The 21,172-nt window shown below is 39.0% G+C and overlaps 1 long non-coding RNA gene across 1 annotated transcript; it reads left to right on the top strand.

Annotated features, from left to right (window-relative positions):
- The first annotated feature begins 848 nt into the window (after positions 1-848).
- LOC119735622 lies at positions 849-2,275 on the top strand. Its single transcript, XR_005272195.1, has 3 exons — positions 849-1,051; positions 1,724-1,812; positions 2,139-2,275. It is a non-coding gene; the product is annotated as an uncharacterized LOC119735622 (long non-coding RNA).
- The last annotated feature ends 18,897 nt before the right edge of the window (positions 2,276-21,172 follow it).

Raw genomic sequence — 21,172 nt, 5'->3', positions numbered from 1 at the left:
TTCAGTTTCTTTTTGCACTTACATGAGAGGTCTTTGCAAAATAATTTCGATGATCTTTATTTCGGAAGATATTATCCAACCTGTATGCACGTTCTGTTCCCACGTTTTATAGAAGCATTATCGCAGCACATTTGAAACGTTCCGTGCTGGAATAAATCCAAATATCAGGTCTTACCGATGACACAATGTTGCAAACGACTACTTCTTTAAAGCCGAAGGAAACAGTGAAATTAATGTGCCTGTATGTTCCCCCAGAACCATTTAGTCTCCACCAAACATCGATGATCTCATGAAATCTGGTGCAAACCTCATTGTTGTAAGATAATTGCACTGAAACTGCTTGAAAAGACTATTAGCCCCCTGCAAAGGGCGGCCCTACAAAAAGACAGGTCTTGTGAGTTTATTTTTTTTTTAAATGTACTCATGACGGTTACTTTATATTTATTTCTGATCTATTAGCAGGGTAGCCCGTTCGCATAATTATAATGTGGGGTTCCACGGGGCCCTGGACATAACATTTCAAAGAATATAAGTAACAAGACAAAAACTAGCTATTAAAATGTTTAAAAGTGTATAAAAAATATCAAAACAGATACGAAATCAGATCATATCAAATCATAACCGAATAATCATTAAATGAAAGAGACATGAGCGGGTATACATCATTAACAGTTTATTGTATATGAAAAAAAGACATTGACAAAGGTTCAGATTAAGACAATAGATTTGAGAATAAAATCCAGAATAAGTCTGACATGCATATCAATAAACGAAAAACGAAAAGAATTTAACTGGGAAAGACAGTAAAATTAGTACCCTTATTATGTTAAAGATATATAAGAAGCTGCCCTATGCAAGAATGCAGGATTTAGGCGGTGAACAAAAGCAACATATCATAATAACATCAATGGTATGCCTCTGAAAGCTTTATTTTATACCGATATTTTGTTAACATGATATTACAGGCCTGCAGTTCACTACACACGGACTGGACCCGACAGGCCCACGGCGTCTGTGAGTCCTTGCTTGAACACAGTCGTAGGACCATCAGGTAAACTAAGCTTTGTGCCCGAGTGCCAAAGCTGTTTGTACTTCAGGGTGGGATGTCCATATCCAAACTGAAATCGAATGGAAATATCAAACGTAGAGGTCCTTGGAATGTTACAATGCGCATCGAAATATAATGTCCGATCGCTAAAGAACGTTATTGTCACGTTGGTTTTGGTGTGACAGGATGGAAATTGCTTCTTCCTAGAATTAAATTCTAAAAAATATTTTCTCAGTTGACAATACAAAATTAGATCCAGCTGCTCCAAAGTGATTGCTAGATATGAGGCCTTTCATAGGAAGTTACCCTTTACGACAGTGAAGTCAATTGCTAATTTGACCATTTAAACACTTTGAAATTATGGCCGTGTTACGAAGATGCCAATTTCAGGACTTTCTTAAAATCATTACAAAATGTTGGAAATATCTACGACAAACATTTTGTAATTGTATAACGCAATTGTATAAAATGTACATTAACCGCAAAATTAATATATACAATCTGTTTCATTTCCTATTTATCTCTAATTTGTATATTTTTTTTAAGACTTCAATCTCCTTCAAAACGTTACGTGCTTGAGAGGAAAATTTATGGCTTGCCTCACTCCTTGAACCTCAACAGAAAATATTCCCGATTTAGATGATTTTTTTTTTTTGTCTCACCTTTTTGTTTCAGGCAACAGGGCAGCGGAGACTGTTGTCCTCTCTGACCCCCAGGAGCAAAGAAACGTGCCATCTACCGGCAACCAACAACCAGCCGCCAATGTAAAAGTCATGAATAAACTCCTTAAAGTTGTAAAAAATAATATCACTGATTCGATTTTACTGAAGTTTAAATATTTAGTCATTTTCATCCTGGATGTTGAGCTCATGTGGTTGAATAGTCCGAAGACGTTTCATCAACACTTTTTCCATGCTTGTGATATCCAATTGATTCTTTGCCCTGTAAAACCATATCAGAAATGGAATTGTTAAGCAAGTTGAAGTGTTGACAAATAGGGGTGTCAATAATTTTTTTTTTTTTTCAAATGCGATTTTTCTAATATTTGCATTAAAACATTTTTTTTTTCTACGTGCTGCATTTGCTTCAGGTGGTCCATACGTATGCAGACCGCATCACAAACACACCCCCATTGGAAGCCCAGCCCATCCGCATAGTACCTCCTACCCAATACGAAGACATCAACAACCTCCAGATGTCATCTCCTGTCGAGACCCCGCCTCTTTTCAGAGACGACGCTACCAGCATGGGGGAGGAGGGGCAGAGTGTGGACGGTCTGGATGAAGAGGGTAGGATGGAATGGGCTCCGCCCCGCCCCCTTCGGGGTAACCCAATCCTTCCTCCGGTACGGGATTGGCAGATGTAGATATGTGTAACAATTGCATTAATTAAAGGGTGCGATCTAATTGCCAACAAGTGCGATTTTAAGATCACCAAGCGAACAGCCCAATAAACATGATTTTCAAGCTTGTTTAATGATCTGTGAACTGATAAATACATTGTTTACATTTAATTCTTATCACGCGTAATCTGTAGATACATTTTTCTTCTTTAAATAACGTTCACTGTTTTTCATTTAGTAGGCTTATTTTACAGTGTTTGTCTGTACATGTATAGTTATTTTGTTTTACTTGAAGAATGAAACGTAGTGGTTTCTTCTACGTTAGTGTTGCATTTGGTTTTAGTCGAAGGACAACATACTTAGAAGTAAAGTCGAAAGGCTTTTTACGTATACTATTGACTAAAAATTTATTAAAATTATTTGTAATTTTATTCTGAAGTTAAAGTTCACGGTCGGTATTTTTTTATTTTGGAAATATCACAGACGTTTTAAAGGGGTTCTGTCAATATTCAATAAACGTTCCAGTCTCACCCATACAAAATGTAATGAATCCATGACGTAAATTGACGATTCCATTTTATCTTAGAAACTGTACTGTAAATAATGCCACAATTTGCTCAATGTCTTAATCTAAAGTATAAACAGTTATGACCTAGTAATATTGTAGAGTGATGATTGTTTGTTATTGTTATAACATACAACCTCACCAGTATTGGTGGAATATCGGTGTACTTGCAGCAGTGCAGACCATGTAAGTAGCTTTTAGGATCCGAGTGGCGCCAATTAACGATGGGTGCGGCATTTAAAGCCACACAACCATAAACTTTAAAAGACTATGAAAGAAAAACATGCATGCACCTGAGACTAGGCTAAACTTGAACAAATACGTTCTGTTTTATGAACGAAGAGTAATGTGCCCAAGTTGTTAAGAGAAGTATAAACAAGTCTTTTTATTACAACGTTGGAAGTGAGTTACGTCTCAATAGGCAATAGTTTTATCCAACGAGGGCGCCGCTGTAATCACGCCATCTTCTTGGTACAAATGCCAGCAAAATGTCGTTCATGGATACAGTTTAGCTACTTAACTAACATCGAACATTTTAACATAGTAAACATGTAAGTTTGAAGTCGTAGCAGAATTCAAGCATGCGTCAATTACTTTGGAAACACGTCTGTTTATACCTACAAAATAGCATCGTTACAGCGCCGTCAATTGTTTAAGAATACGGCTCATTTTGGGACTAAGATGTACGTTTAATTATCTCTACCGTGCACGTTTTGGTTTTAAAAGAAAGGTTGATGCAGCTATTTAACGGTGATGATTTCCGCACACTGAATTTGCCATGTTTAGAACATTCGAACATTATCTCAACTTGTTTCCATTATCCTTTGTGTCTAAAAAAAATGTATATGCCAAAATTATACATCATCCCTGTTGATTTTTTTTTAGGATTTGTAGGGTGTTATTTCACAATTCAAATCGCCTTATTCGCCTTTATAATTCAATAATTGGCAAACAACAATGTGATTATCGACCCCTTATTGTTTTGGCTTCAAAGAAAACACTCGGTCAAAAGAGGCTCTCAATAAATGATTAGCTATTGATGTTGAAAAAATAATCGATGCTTAAAAATATGCCATAAAAATTGTCTACATGCATAACGTTCTTTGACCTGTATAATAGCTTGGAAGAACTTCCCCTTTAAATATCTTGAAGACAGATCAATGTTTCTTTACTTCAAAGGTTGGCATGGTAAATTGGGCTTACCTTGTTTATTATTGTATGATGTAAAAGCGTTTGAAATGTCAAAAGTTAACTATTCTGCAATTTCAGACAGTTTCCTTCAATGTAATAAATTTATCAAAAAGTAAAATTAAAAGTGGGTAAAAGATTTATACATGTTTAATTTGTGTAATCTTAATATTTTGTGTGTGTAGGAATTGACAAATCAATGCTTCTGTAAGGGCTGGGATGGGTGTGTACCCTGAAGATCCAAGGCAGTCAATGTGAATAAAGCAGTCAATTAACTCAGGTGGTGCAGCTTCTTTGTCCTATTTCTTTCTCTCCTTAATTAATGAAGTTGATCCCAAATTCATCAGAAATAATCCCTCACAAAAATCGTCATGAAAATCCGGAGAGTGAGCAGAGTCCCTAGCCAAATATAATATGGTAAATCCCTGGACACTGTCGCTACTGTTATGCGCTCTCTCCCCGCGTATGAATGTGAACCGGGCACAGCGATCTTCAACGCACCCGTCGTCACGCAACGTCAAGGCAGCACCGAAGAGGGCAAAGAGTTCTAGCGCTTCCAGTTTGCGACTGGTGGCGACTGTGCGTAGAAACCTGACACTTTTTCCCATGCCTGAAGGAGTACTGCCAACCAGCCCATCGGACGGACTGGAAATGACATCGATCGCATTGGCCCGTTACTTCATTTACTAGAACGTTAGTCCGGCGGAGACCGTCCCGGTGTTTTCAGCCAGTTTGACAACGGGACGAGGATCGCTTCATTGGCAAGTTTCAAAGGTTTCAACGCCGGCAGCGGTTCTTCAACGGCTCTTATGGGTGCTACTCTGGAATCATCTGCGTTCTCCAGTGTTGCTTCTCCACGAATGTCATCGACCGCAAATCCACGTTCGCCGGTAGCCCCCTCCCTGCCCTGCAAACAAGACGCTGGAAAGGGCTGACCTCCTGTGACGTAGCCTGCAGCACACAAACCGCCCCTGTTTATCAAACGTTGCGCGCTGGCGGCATGCGAAGGTTATGATAAGTTACCCATACTGTCATCCTTCACAAGATTTTGTGAAGCGGCATCGGCACTTCCCCGCACCCTGTTTGCCGGGGGGAACGAGCAAAGAGTCAACCAAGTTTCGCTTGTACCCCCGCCCTGCAAACAGCACACTGAGATGCTCTGATGAATTCACGCTCTGATGGGTTAGATTTTGCGTGACCTGTGACCTACGTGTCATCACGTTCATGACTCTGCAAGCTTTGAAATGGACGTTAAGACTGATTCATTACTCTTTTATTCCAGTTTAGAATTTGTTCTCTTTGAAAAGCGTAATAATGTAGGAAATTCTGTCAAACTTATCTGTGTTGTAAATTTACAATTCCCGTCACTCGCTCAGGCTCCGTTTCGAATCACGAACGGTCGAATTGCATTATTCAACGCTCAAATTTTTTTCCACATGGTCCGCAATGTAACAGCAATCTCATCCGGTATGGGATGCGCGCATTTCTATGGGAGATTTCAGATAACATTTGCGCGCATGGGCTGAAACAGCTGCAGCCAGATGCTTTATACGTAGGTCATAGGTCACTTCCTTCACAAGATTCTGTGAAGCTCATCAGAGTATCCCAGCGTCCTGTTTGCAGGGCGGGGGTACGAGCGAACAACCAAGTTTACTTAACAGACCCGGATGTTGAGCATGCGCAAATACGGGAAGCGTTGTGCTTTATTTTAGGGCATGTAAACATATTTAATTTTGTGTCTCATTTGGTGCGCCCCATAGGTCAAATATAGATAAGCCTAGGCCAATACAGGATTAGGCGCTGTTTTGTTTTCTAATTTTGTTTCACTTTTTCGGTTGAGTCTGCACAGATTGTTTATTTGGTTTTGCAAATTTCATTATCTTAAGACAACTTGGATTACAAAAGTACAGCAATATGTTACAGTTGTATGTTGGTACATCCCCCCCCCCCCCCCATCGAAGTGAAGAATTCATAACAGCTTAAGATTGTCCATTAAGACTTTCTTTTTAAAAAAAGTCTAAGCGTATAATAATGGCAGAAAAATATAATTGAAATTGCACAAACGAGACAAAGGAAGTGTTAAGATGATGTATTAATTAATATTTATTCCAGAGTTGTAGTAGTGTATTATTTATTTGGTGGCATGCAAAACTGTATTACATAATATCGGTTTTCTTGTTAACCCTCCGACGCAGAAACTAGCCCTTTTGGGGACCCAATTTGGTTAATTACCTTAATAAAAAAAAAATTTCCAACCAATTCTGGTGATCTTCCATCCAATCCTAGCCAGAGACACCCACTACGGATATATGCAGTCACCTTTAGTGTGTGACCCCGGGTCAGGCATATCTGAGCCTGACAACCTGGGCTGCCCATATACACGTGCACAAAACAAAGTCACTTGCGGGTAGCCAAGAGCACGACTTGACCACAGACTATGTATACAACATCTGTTTCCTGTCAATGACCGCCTTATTTATAGTCTACAGACATGTCGAGATTGTATACATATAGATACAGTGTTGTGTAGCCTCAAACCAAGGCGCTAAATATCTGGGTCCCCGGAGGGACCCCTTACTGTAAGCGTGTTAGTAAATGGGCTTTCTGCGTCGGAGGGTTAAAGAAAATAGTGGCTGGAACGATGTCTTAAACCTTTTTAACTATTCAAGGGGCGAGCAGTTTAACCCAATTGGGGCGAGCAGTTTAGATATGCAAATTAGAATGAACAATCGTTACAAATTCGGAGGGCGGAAAGTTAGAATTTACGGTATGCATCGGGTGTGCCTGTTCGTCCCCGTATACAATGGATCGTCGAACTGTGGGGTGTGCCTTTCATCCCATACCATCGGACGGAGAGGACCGTGAGTTTCATGACTGTGCCCACTGCCGGCTGTTGGGGAGTTTTCACCGGGGCACACGCCTGAATACCAAGACCGGGAGTCTGCTGTCTGATGATCTCCCCCTGGATGTCGCTCGTCGACTGGACAGCAGATTGGAGCTTCAAGCAAGTTTGGAGTTGGCCCCGCTAGGGTGCTGCCTGGTTTGGGTTTGGCGACTTCGTCGGACAAGAAACTTGGGTCTGAGTTACCGGACCCTGACGTCACTTCACAGGGGTACTGATCCGACGTGCGTGAACTCACGAGTACGGCGTATTGACGGTACTAGCTGCCTAACGGGAGGACCGGTTAGAGGAACCCCTTTCCCCCTTTTTCCTGCTGCTCATCACCGGCCCCGGAGTCATCATAGAGCACCCACCAAGACAAGAACTATGAACTTTTTGTTATACCTCCTGCTCGCCCCACCACTCACTCTCTGGTAATCTATCATGGTATATTGGTATTTTCTTAAATTCAATTTGTGTGTAAAGTGTTTTGTATTGGTTCTTTTGAAATAATAATATTAAGTGTTAATTAAGGTGTGAACTGGTTTGCCTTTGCTTTATTCATGTCCACTTTGTTTTGGTTCCGTTTCTGGGGAGTACATTTCGGGGTTGGGTTTACTCTTTGGTTTGGGGATCATAACAGAAGTTACCGAGGAAATTCTCAATGATATCTGTATTCAACGGAACCCCATAAATAGCGCTCTCCTAATGTGATCTCGATAATTTTTTTGTCAATATCTAGTATCGATTGCAGGCTGGAATACACATATATAATGCCGATGAAAATTATCTTGTGCCTATTTTATTGAACTTCTTTACTGGAGCATGAACTATCAATTTATTAGCCTTCATTAAAGGAAAATGTCAATAGAGAAAAAACGAGGTGATGTGTGTTCTTGGATTCTTGAAATTCCCACCAAAAACATCACGTTGGTTGGATTTTCAAAGGCGTAAGCACTCGCCAAGTCCTGTTTGTGATTCCCCTTCCATTGTCTTTAACGAGTCAGTTTCCACCTCCGGTTCCTTTAAGCAGCAGTTAAGGCGTCCCGGTTAACTCTTATTCACATGCACTTTACTAGTTCTTCATTGTTGGAGGGCCAATGAAATATGGCTGTCAATGCAATTTGTGAAAATGCAACTTTGTTTCCAATTGAAATTAGCTTCAATCTTACTATTTTTCAGGGTGTTTTGACTTTTTGTTTGGCTTATGCGAAATTTCGTATTTATTAGCATAACTGTGATGTCATTCAAGTCAGAAACGTCAGAGTACAGTTGCAGCTGCTTCAAAAGTAGTCTTGGGGCAAGATATTGTTTTTGAAGATACGCGATAACATGTCGCCGCGAGAGGACGCTATCAAGACCAACCGAAAGCATCCACGAAGCGCCAGTAACAAAGTCTTGGAAATGTTTTAAAATCTCCCCGCCACCGCCCCCCCCCCCGAAAAATTGGGAAAGCTAGTGCGTATACGCTACTTCTGCAGGCAATTATGGTCAATTTTCAGTCCCTCACGTAGCACATACCACAAAAGAGCTGACATGACATTGCACAAAGAGCTTGCTGCATCTTGTATACAACTGGAAGACATTGAAGAGTTTGCTTCGGAACTAGCATGAAAAGTTTTGAATGCGCGATGTATATTGGGCAAAACAGGTGCGCGCATTGCACAACCGCCTTAAGATTCCCAAAACGATGTTACTGGCGTTTCGCGAATGATACATAAGACACTAGAGAGGGGAAGATACGACAGTCCGCTTAAAAAGTGAAACAGGAAGTACTTGCTCAAAGGTCACGATTGAGAAGGGAGTCTCGCACGGCAGGTAGGTAAAAACTAGCATTTCCACTTGCACTCAACGTGAAAACTCGGCTATGCAAAGCTGATAAACTAAATTTTGGGGGGTAAAATTATGTAGGTATGATGCATTTTAAAGCAGATTATTCTCTTGTTGATAGCACCATCCCTGTGCTTCATTAGAAAACGCCTAAAAGTGCCTTATTTAAAGTGTTATGCTAATGAGCTTATGTACAGGTGCAGAGATAGGGGTGGTAATGTGAACAGTTTATGCACTTTGCATCGTGTTCATTACTTTAGTGTTTATGGCTCAACAGGATTTTTTTTTCAAAGTAAACAATACATCTGTTAATTAATTGTTAAATTAGTTAATTTAATTAAAAAATTGAATGTATTATTTAAATTATGAATGAATGTGTTTGTTTTGTTTAAGAAATAAAAGTTAAAGCATTTAAAAAAATTATATGAGTTATTATTACACCTTCATAATGCATTTCATTTTATTTTTTAAAGACATTTTTCAAAGTGTACAGCCGTGTGGTTTTAGCCGTGTATTGGAGTTCAAACATTGAACATGAACACCATTATACGTAGCACTGATACGTATACGTCTTGAAGTGACTGGTATTAAGGAGCATTGATTTTTTTGTAAATTGCTCTGTGGCAGCAACATTTACATTGTATCTATTGGCCATTGACAATGCACTCTGGATGGCATTTGGAAATATAAAGAGCTCCCATGTTTGCTCTCCGGAAATAAACACCCGCTTACACTTTCAATGGTGTCAAAAATGGTAAAACTTTCGGTTTTCATAACCAATGCAGCAATTGGTATACGCACTGAACACTGAATAGGCAATCATAATTCTGAACACTTCATATCTACACGGATGCACGTGACCCTACTTGACTTGGTCAACATTTAACGTGATAACAACATAACCTACGATGTCCACTTGTTGTTTATGTTTTAAGAAGCCTTCAACTACCTTAAAATCAATACAACTCTCGCGTGAAGTCTCTAAATAAATATTTCGGCTTCGCTTCTTTACCTCACTGCGACGCGTAGGAGTTTCGTTACTGAATTGGAAACTATTGAAGATAACTGACTCTCTTCAGCAATGACTCAGTTACTATACGCGTTGACTTGGATCTGCGTGTTTGGTACTGCATGTCACCTTTCATATGGTAAGCCAAGTAATGCCCACAATAATTGACTGACAAAAAATAGAGTTCCTTTCGATTTTTAACTCGTTTTGGATCCTTTAAGTGTTATTCAAACTGTTATTCCAACAAACGCCATGAATTCCATACTCCGTAAATCCCGATCAACGTTCACAAATTAGGGTAATCTGGTCGTATTTTATGATTGTTTTTCTTTTGGTAATCTTTTTATAGAGACGATTTTGACATCGGTGGAGGGAGAAGATGTGCAGCTGGAATGCAAAGCACTTGACTTGGCAGCGATACCACCATGCAGCGGTGCAACTGTCAAATTCGAATGGCTTACGAATACATCGACCATTGCCTCATGTGAAGGGCCAGGGACCATTGCGAAGTATACGCCTGTACTTAACAAGACAAGCGGGGCTTTAATGATCCCGCATGTTTCCGAGTCCTTGAATGGCACAAAATTCAACTGTCATTGGTTACAAGTAGCAGGAAACAACGGCTCTGAAATATATCTCATCGTATTTAATGGTAAGTATTTCTTTTATATTGTTACCGTTTGAAAAAGTTCAGAATCTGCGCACACACTTGCAAAACCGAGTTTTGAAGAAAAACAATCTTGTTTGAAGTTGGTCGATTGTTCAATTCCCGTTTTCGTATGCAGTTTTTCCCTAAAATGGAATATATATATATATATATATATATATATATATATATATATATATATATATATATATATATATATATATATATATATATATATATTATATATATATATATATATATATATATATATATATATATATATATATATATATATATATATATATATATATATATATATATATATATATATATATATATCCAATGAAATCGTCTTCTATCACAATTCACAGTGCTCGATACATCTCTGTAGAGCTATAACATGCAATAAATTCAGAATTTGAATTTGAATTTGAGATATCCCAAAGTTTGTTAACTCAAATTCTGAATTTATTGCATATATATATATATATATATATATATATATATATATATATATATATATATATATATATGATGTGATATATAACTGATGTGATAGCCTATTAGTTGAATAGAACCATTTGTTCTCTGTTTTCATAAAAAAAAAACAATGAAGATGTTTACATCCAAAAGCGGAAAAGTGCTGAAGAGAGGGAAGTATCATTATAACGAGTACATGTTTAATACTTTGAATGTTTGTCTGAAGGGCCCTTAATTATTCTGTAGTTTTTGGGAAGGAGGCGAATGTGCTTTAAAAAAATGGAAAAATAGGCAGTAAGCGCCCCTAGCATCAAATATGGTACTCCTGACCATAAAGCAAGGACCCAAGGAGTCAGAACTCTTGGGCGATTTACTTTTTGACCATTAACATACCAATCCCTCGGAAATGTCTATAGCTACAGCACTGTGACCGGAAGCCTCGACCATTCAAAGGGTGAATGCCAGCGGCCTTTGAACACGATGATCGTCGCCGCCTTTTTTAGTTGGTAACCAACAACCTCCCTATATGCTGCATAATAAGTCAAGTCACGTCGCTGCTCTTTTTTGAAAAATAGATTTTACGACAAGATAGGTTTTTTACAACTGCGCAGTTGTTAGATGTGAGTTATGAACTCAAGTTAGCAATGTGCAGTTGGTGCTTAAAAGCGTTATCTGTCCCTGTAATTTGGAGATTAATTGGATTTCTTTCAGATAAGTTTTCATGTCTTTTCAGACATTTTAATTGGCAATATATCATTGATGAAATGTGTTTTTTTGGAAAATTTCACAAGTTTTCACACTAAAGGTACAGAGCATTTTGTTCTTCATGAAATGATTGTTTCAGTGATGTTGACCACATTGTTAGCCAGTATTAGCCAACTCCAAACAAACACTTCAATATCATTCATTTTTAGCGATGTATGACAACTACGCATGCGTATTTACCATGGTACTGTCTACGAAGCCATGCAAACTCCTTGTTTTGGCATGAGTGAGCGCGGATCTCTATTGTGTCGAGATTAGAGTAGTAAGCAACTGAGCAAGCTGGCGCCAGGTGCTTTCTATTGTAGCTTTCGAGCGCGGCGACCATCATTTTACTTTTGAAGTCTTGGAGTACGAACTCCTTGGGTCCTTGCTCTTTGTGTCCTGACCAACCCTCCCCGTTCTTTCGAATTTGCAGCTGCCGGCCGGTTGATCTCTCCTATTATTTACAATTTAAACAAAGCGGACCCTGCCATCAGAATTCAGAAGGAGTTACAATCCACACCAAAGGTGTTGTTGATGTCCGTGCCTCGTTCCTTTTATCCTTATACTTGCAAAACATAAAGACTCATCGTTGATATTTTATGTTCCTTTGTGCAGGAATACGAATGACTGAAACGACTTCCGTGTTGAATGGGACACTAGGAGAGGGTATCGCCTTGGAATGTTTCTTCAAAAATGTTCCATCCGGCTTTCCAGATATTAAGTTCAAGTGGTTGCTTGGCAACAAATCCCTGCACGATGCGTGCACATATGAGAATAGCGCCCTGACGGAGAAGTATGATTATCACCATGACAACCACGGTTGCAATTTGACGATTAACGACCTCGAGCTAACTGATGAGGGGCGCTACAGATGCGAAGCTCAATATTCGGCTACGACAGTGTGGAAAAATATTTCCTTTATAGTTAATGGTAAGTTGAACCAGTTTTATTTGAATACGTCTTCCCGTTGTGTATTTGCTGTTGATGTTAACGTTTACGCATTAGTCTTCCTAAAAAAAAGTCGATTGCCATTAAAAAAAAGGTCTTTCTATGACACAGAAATGGTTCTCGAAAGAGGCGATAGTTGGACGTTTGATCAGTATGTCTTAAACTCTGACAAGTATTAATAATTTTCAGCTAATGTAGCAAGAAAATAAGAGGTTTGTACTCAAAGCAAACAGGCTGGAACGTCGAATAACCGCCGGTTGGTCTCAGAACCACGGAACTGTTCAGTCGCCATCACTCAACATCACGTGTGCGCTAAACTATATGTTAGGCAGGCCTGGCCCATTTGCAACCTTTGTTAACAAACATGGATACCAGAAGACTCGATAGTTAAATTGGAGTACCTATAATTTCAGGGTGTTGCTGAATGATTTATTTCTACTGAAGTTCCCTCATAACTATTGCCGTTTTTGTTGGTCTTATCCTGATGCCAGTTGTAATGCTTTTCCCGCAGTGCCACCCAAAGATGTGTACATCATCAACGCCACTACCGGCGAAGTTCATAGCGGAGACGTGAACGTCGGACCGGGCACCGACCAGAGCTTCACCTGCCTGGCCACAGACACCAAACCCCCGGCAGAAATCACCTGGACATTCGCTGGAAAGAACACAAGCGTAGAGACGAGGGTAGTTGGGACGAGATTGCATAACACCAGCAGCACGTTTACCTTGCCGTCGTTTCAGCCTGGTCAGCGGGGGAATTTAAGGTGCACGGCAACTGGGGCAGGAAGGAAGGTGATCACGAATATTCGGTTGTTCGGCAACTATGAAAAAACAGGTAATTTTGTTGTATTTCTGTCAGTTTTTTGTGTGTCTTTGTCCGTGTTTTTTCTAGCTCTTTGAATAACCTCTTAAACACATTTTCTTTGGTGGCATCGAACTAGTACAGTTTTCCGGTTACCACAAACGATTTAGTCAATTACGTAATACTTTATTTTGAATAAAACAAGCTTAAATTACCATTACGCAGACCTTTTGATGTTCGCTGGTAAACCCTTTCAACATCAATTTCTCCCGTTTTGAAGACCGTATCTTCATGCCACTTTCGGAGTTTGTTTCCCTTATAATGATCCAAATATATGTGCTAAAATTCGTTTTGATATCTTCAGTAATAATCATTAAAATCGGGGAAAAAATAGGTTTAGTTAGGGCCCTTGTTCGCAATATATATCAAACTTTTCAAGCCACATGAATATTAATAACCAATACATAATGGTGTGCAGTAAACATTTCTACCATCGCCTCCTTTACGAGTTATTCATTAATAAATATCAACCCTTTTGGCTGGCTTCAACATTTGTCCATAGCGAGACCCAAGCGAGGTCACGCCGAGTCACGCTAATGAATTGATAATAACGCGCTACGTCACGGTTGCTATAGAAGACTGTCATAGTATTGTTTTGCTCAGCTAAAATCTGAGTCGAACGTAACCTTGGTGATGGTAGAACGTGTAACACGAGCGTTTGCAACAACAGATGAACATGGGCGTCGCCAGGAATTTTTCTAGAGGGGGACAAAACATATTTTTACCAAAAAATGCCTGTATTTCTCAACACATTTTCGATTTTTCAGTTTTAGAGGGGGTCAGGGACATTTTGCGTAGGGGGGAGGGCCCCCCTTGCCCCCCCCCCCCCCCCCCTTGCCCCCCCCCCCCCCCCCCCCCCCGGGCGACGCCCATGCAGATGAAGCTGAAATTCGGAATGTACTTAGATGATATTAGTGTTCAAGTACTCGTAAAGTTCAATCTGGTGAGAATTCCTAGAAATTGACATAAGTAAATAGTTTTGGGAACCCTTTCGAACAATTCTTCCAGGACTTTTAGGTAATCTTTACCAGTGACCAGTATTCATGTTTCTGCATTATTAATGGTGATTTTTGTTTCACTGACATTAAGGTTAGCATTTTATTATGCATGTAATTTAACTTTTAAATCATACTTACTGTATTTTGGCGACAACAGAACGCTCAAAAAGCGATATTTTTGGGGGGTGGTGAAATCTGTTCACTGCTCTGTCTGTGGCGTTAGGAAAGACCATACTTGTTGGTAGGTTAATAGTATCAAGCATCCTGTGAAATCGTTGCGCCTGGTATGCTGTCAATTTCAAGAAACTATGAAACTATGTCTTATTAATAGTATAACGTCGGGTCGGACAGAACAATCGCTGTGCGCCTTTCTTTCAACTATTACATACATTCGAAAGTAAAAAGCTATTCACCTCGTGCATATGTTCGGCTAGGCATGCACATGTGCACCGAAATAATTTTTGAATATTTTATATGCACTTTTTAATGCATTTTTCAAATCTCTGATTTTCTGTATTTTTTTTTGAATGAATGCTTTTTTACCGTTTCGTTATTGGATCCAAACTGTTTCTATCAGGAAAAACCACAATGTCAATGAAAAACTCTTTTAAATTTTTGTAAAATGAGACAAACAGTTTTGAGAATGGTTGGATTTAAAAACAAATTCTTCAGGTTTCAGTCTAAATAGCATTGTGACTGTATTGTCACCTGCAATATGGAAATAAGTAATCAGAATTAAATTCGATTTGAGTGTATATGTGATTTTCCTCGACATACATTTGAACTTGAATCTGATTGACATATTAAAGATGGAAAGGTGGAGGTTGAAACTACAGGGCCATCCCAAAACGACAATGGAGATTCCGGATCAACAATTAACACACCGAGTGAGTTTATGTTTAAACTGAATTTGCCCCTCATGCTCTACACACAACTGAAGATATAAACGCGGGGAATAGGAGTACATTTCACAAAATGTTAGGGCTCTGATTGACGAATCAAATGAGCCCTTTAGGTGGAAAGTACCCGCCTGACCGGTAAGGTGCAGTAAAGGTAGATATTGCACTAAATGTTGGAATTGTTTTTTTGTATCAAGCTTCGATGGTTAGCAATTTATATCTTCAGTACATCAATCTAGCTGTAACAGGTGATGTATAGTTCACTGCTGCTCAAACTAATACATGTAGATAAACAGCACAAAACGATGCCACTGGGATTAAGAGTCAATGAATTTGGCTAAATGAACACGTGAAGATGTTTAGGGTCATGTTTGTTTTGCTCAAGTACTTTTTTTTAGGAATTCTAGATTGCTCTGGTTTATTTTAATTCATGTTTATAAACATTGTAGGCCTCATGTGCATTTGTAAATGTACATTTTTCTTGCTTTCACTTTACACTCATATCGTGCATGCCACGTAGACGTGGACCCCATTTTTAGGAAGTGCGTCCGGATATCGGAATCACAGAGATATCAACTTATATAATACTACAAAAAATCGTTTTCAGTAAGCTTCCAGGAAAAAAAAAACACCAGCGTAAGATAATAATAATTATGGGATTACTTTGTTTGAATTTACTCATGAGATTTTGCCTCTGTGAATCACAATTATTAAAACAAACACAAAATACTCTAATTGATCAATAACAACCGCTGCTATTGTGTGTCTTCTCACATATTTGTTGTGGCCTTTAAAGCACTTGTCTAACACAAATTACGACAAACTAAACTTACAGACTTTTCCAATACAAGTTGGATTTATAAATGACCCCCAGTAGCGGTGACAGTGAACAGGATGTCCTAGTATTTTCGAATGTTCAATTCCTCTTTGTAGTCAATGAAAAGCTACAAAGTGGTTTGACAACTATCAGCAATTTTTAACTTTCCTTAACATTGTGATGTGCATTTGGATTATTGGCTTTGTGTACATTAATCCTGCGGGCTGCGCAGGGGCTGACGCGTTAGTCCTTTTTTTTGTTTCTTAACTTTTTTTATGAAGCTATCGCCCAATTCCCTTGAAACTACATGTAAATCCTAAAGTGAAACTTGTGGTTTGAGATGGTAATTGGTCGCTTTTCTTGTAGGAGTTCACTTGGGGGTCAGCCGCTTTTGGGAAAGTTGGGCCTCCAGACAAAGCCCATTCACTTATGCCCACAAAAGTTCTCCGTGCTTTACATACCGCAGTCACAACAATGTCATCAATCATCCTCTACTGCTGGCCCAGTGACAGCTGTCTAGAGCCGCAGAAAGGCTGCCCGACTGTTTCATGCCTATCTTTTTGGGGGGATCCAACATGTAATGGTCAATCCAACATGTAATGGTCACAATGCATGCAGTGTATATGGACTTGACTGTGCAGCCACAATGTCTGTGAGTGACCTACTGGAGGGAATTCAATTTTGTGTGGGTTTGGAGGACCTGCATCATTTAGACCATTAGAGAAAGGATTGTGTCCACAAAATAGTATTTTATACGCGAAATCAAAACTGCCTCACGCGTGAGCACCTCAGCTACGCGGCGTAAGTTTTTACGCTACGCAGCTCGCAGGGTTAAGACGTTGATTAAATATGTTTTTTTCACAATTCATATTCAGACCCCTCGATGCAGAATCAGTCGATTTTCACCTTCATTGCCGTCGGTATCGCGGCTGCACTTCTGCTGGTGCTTGTTGCGGTTATTGTCTCATGGAAACGCCGAAAGAGTAAGTTTGTTTGCCAACTCTAATGACTGTTAACTCTGTTTTTGACACTGCTGTCTACTACTGAGCTCTTGCTTTGCTAATGCCAGACAGCAGCACACTGCAAAAAATGTGTTTAGCAATAAAACAGTTTTCTAAACACTTTCTTGCTATCAGGTTGTAAACATGTTTACATACTAAACATGTTTAGAGTGAGGATGGATAGTGTTTAGCAATTGAACATTGATGTTTCAGAATTGAACACATAATGTTTAGCTCCTAAACATGTTTACAAAGTGATAGAAAGATTGTGTTTAATTGCTAAACACAGATTTTAGAGTGCACCTTTTTGGGGGTCAATTGCAGCTGCTAGTAATAATGTGTTGATATTCAGTGCCTTTGGACTTATCATGTACACTTTGCGTCGTCAATTTGATACAACTGACCTGCTTAGAAACCTCAAGATTTCTTTCATATTTACGGTGGACATTTAACATTTAGCTTTTTTCCCCTGCCACCTATCGCCGAATACTGGGGACGCCACAAAAATGTAAGAGTATTCAACAACTAACACGTGCTTTTACATCATAGTGTGCGTACGGGTGAGGTCAAATCCTATACTAGGGCCAATATCAGGATAAGTTTCCTGTTAGTTCAGCCCGTGAAGCAATCTTGATGTTTCTTTTTGAGATTTGAAAGCTAAGAAATATGGATAATCAAAACATAACACCATTGTTGATTGTCCAGAATGAACTATAATAATATTTGCGTTTCGAATGTAAAATTCGAGGAAACAAATGCATCCTGTATAGTCATTGTGTAAGTTCTGATGGCCGCTAAACATATCGAGTTTCATTGTTTGTGGGTTAAAGTGCAAAATCGGAAAAACGAAAGTGTTCACAATGCATTTTTGCAATGAATCGAGGTAACAATGAAGGTAATAATAACAGAAACCATAGTAGACGTTTGTTTATAGTTTGATTTTCGTTATTCCTATCTACAGATAACATTGCCTCCGATGGAAACCAGTGAGTAAAATGTATTTTAAATATTGACAGTTTTGCTTTGTCAATGAATTATTGGAATTAGTAATGCGGGTCAGTTTCTCTTTGCGCTGACACGATAAGTCTTCACTCCACTGATAGTCGCTGTTGCATATTTCTATTTTTATCAACCGTAATTATGTTTTAATGACAAGCTATATGCTTGTGTTCTAATGACAAGTTATATGCGAGCATTACCACAGCATGCTTTTAAACTTTGCAAGCTGGAATAAAGTAAAAAATGAGGTCATCCACGTAAAAAACAAGTACTGCAAATTCTTCCTTAAAGGAGACAGTACTGTTCCTAAACTCAATCTTGTGAGAATTTACCCCCAAAATGCTTGACAATACTACAACACCTTACACAGCGCGCCATAAATGGTGGTAGTTCTTTGTTAATTTAAATGAGAAAAAAATTGTTTTAAGTTAGGTTGCTTTGTGCAATTGTCCTATAAAGACTGGAGGATTCAGCCGGGGAAACACAATGCAACTTGTCAAAGTTATACGAACACCAATGTACGGAAGCGTATTTAGGACAAACAAATTCGGTCCACGTTTTCGTCGGGTGGTTTACTATTCCGCCCGGGCGAAGTAATATTTAGCCAGGTTTGATTACTATTCCACCTGAGCGGATTACAATTTGAGTTGATTTTTAGCACAAAACACCTGATATTAGCCCATTAAAGGAATTAATAGGAATTTGCTAGTGTTTTAAGAACATTTTTGGGTGCTCAATATTTGTAGAAATGTTTATTGGATAATGGGGCTGTTAATCTCAATTTTTCAAGTTGGGGGGGGGGGGGCTGATTTGGACCCAAGTTGTCTTCTAAACAGTTCATATTATTAAATTTGAAACTTGGAATAGACAACCTGACAGGGAATAGTACATATTACCGAGACGTCATTGTGACATCATCAGGTATTACAATAATATGTTTTAACGTGCTTTTTTTGTTTATTTATAAATCATAAACTATACGGAAACAAATCATGTTAAAGTTAGTATATAGGTGCTTTTTTTTCAAAGTTGATTTTACTTTTCCGAACAAATTTAAAAGAATATAATGCTCTCTAACAAATACATTTGCTTGTTTGCTTTTTGAAGCCTTCATACTACTCTGTGTCAGGATGTTCAGTCCAAGTTTATGATATGGATCGTTTGTATGAAATAATTCAACCCCCACTTGAAAGAGTGAAATGAACAGCCTTGTTACCCAGCAATACAATTTTAAAAACATTGAGCGCCCGAAAATGTTCCTACAATACTAGCAAATTAATATTAATTCCAAAAAATGGGTTAATTTGAGCTGTTTCGAGCTCGAAAACAGCTCAAAATGTAGCCAGCACGGGCGGAATAGTAATCCGACCGGGCGATTTAGTAATCCGTCCCGGGCGAAATGATAATTTTGTCCGGGGGGGGGGTATGTCCTAAATACGCTTCTGTACCAATGGTATGACTCTGAAAGCTTTATTTTAGTAACAATGTGTTGTTAACATGCTATTACAGCCCTGTAGTTCGCTACACACGGACTGGAACCGACAGGCCCACGGCGTCTGTGAGTCCTGTTTTGAACACAGTCGTAGGACCATCAGGTAAACTAAGCTTAGTGCATGAATGCCCAAGCTGTTCGTGCTAGAGAATGGGATCTTCGAATTCAAAACTAAAACGAAATAAGAAAGATTAAAGGGACAGGGCCCCTGAAATGACACCTAACACGTATCGAACAATGATAACGATCATGTTGCCATCATTAAAGAATGACGATTCGATCTTTGATCGAAATTATGTTTCGATGTGACAGGTTACAAGTTTACTTGTATATAAAATCAAATTATTTATTTTTTTAATACAAAATTAAATCAAGCTGCTTTAATTTGATTGGTACAATGAAGCTTCAAGAGTGGAGTGTCATGGCCTAGCGGTTAAGAACACCGGACTCTTGCTCTGGTGTTTCAGAGGCAACAGTGGCGTGGGTTCGAGCCCGGGCCCGGACACTTGTGCCCTTGAGCAAGGCACTTAACCATTATTGCTTCGTCCTTCGGATGGGACGTAAAGCCGTAGGTCCCGTGTGTTGTGTAATGCACGTTAAAGACCCCAATAACACTTATCGCTAAGAGAAGGGGTTTGCCCCGGTGTTTCTGGCAGTGGCTGCAATATGCAGCAAGATGACGTAAATAAAGAGTGAAGTATATTTGGTCATACGGACTTTAAAAATACGATAACTTTAAGAGAAGCCACTCTCATAACTTTGTACTTTATTTCATTACAAGTTGCGGAAAATATCTACGAGGAAAATACGTTCCTTCCGAATATCCAATCCCCTCCTGCTACGACAGCGCCCTCTAGCAGTGGCATTCAAGCAACAAGGAACTTCCGACGTTACATTTCCGGTAATCAGTTAATAGAGTTACTCAATAAAGTCAATGATTAAGTCCACTCTTCGGTTAGTTTATACACCGAAGCGTTGAGTTAAAACATGTTCATGTCCGATCAACCTCTGCTTAGTGATATGCGACCAACACTTCATGTGTGCATCCGGAAACATCATTAACATTGGTATGTGTTTTGCAGGATAATTTTGGACATGCCTCACTTCTTCAACCTATTTCAACGAGTTTGGATGTTCTGGTTTCAAAACTGATGTTCAAACTGATGTTTTTTTGTTTTCTTGCCTTGCTTTTTTTTTAAGGCAATAGGGCAGTGGAGACTGTTGTCCTCCCTGGCCCCCTGGCGCAAAGCGATATGGCGACTACCAGCAACCAACAACCAGCCGCCACCCTTTCTAAGGAAGTATGTAAATTAAAACTTATACATTCTTTCAAGTTATCAAAACAAATATGCATTATGGTTACATTTCCGTCAAAATTAAAAATGTGCATACATTAATTTGTTTGTCAAATAATCCAATT

This window comes from Patiria miniata, unplaced genomic scaffold, assembly GCF_015706575.1.
Source record: "Patiria miniata isolate m_02_andy unplaced genomic scaffold, ASM1570657v1 HiC_scaffold_29, whole genome shotgun sequence".
In the NCBI taxonomy this organism is placed as follows: Eukaryota; Metazoa; Echinodermata; class Asteroidea; order Valvatida; family Asterinidae; genus Patiria; species Patiria miniata.
This window is presented reverse-complemented; position numbering and strand designations above follow the sequence as displayed.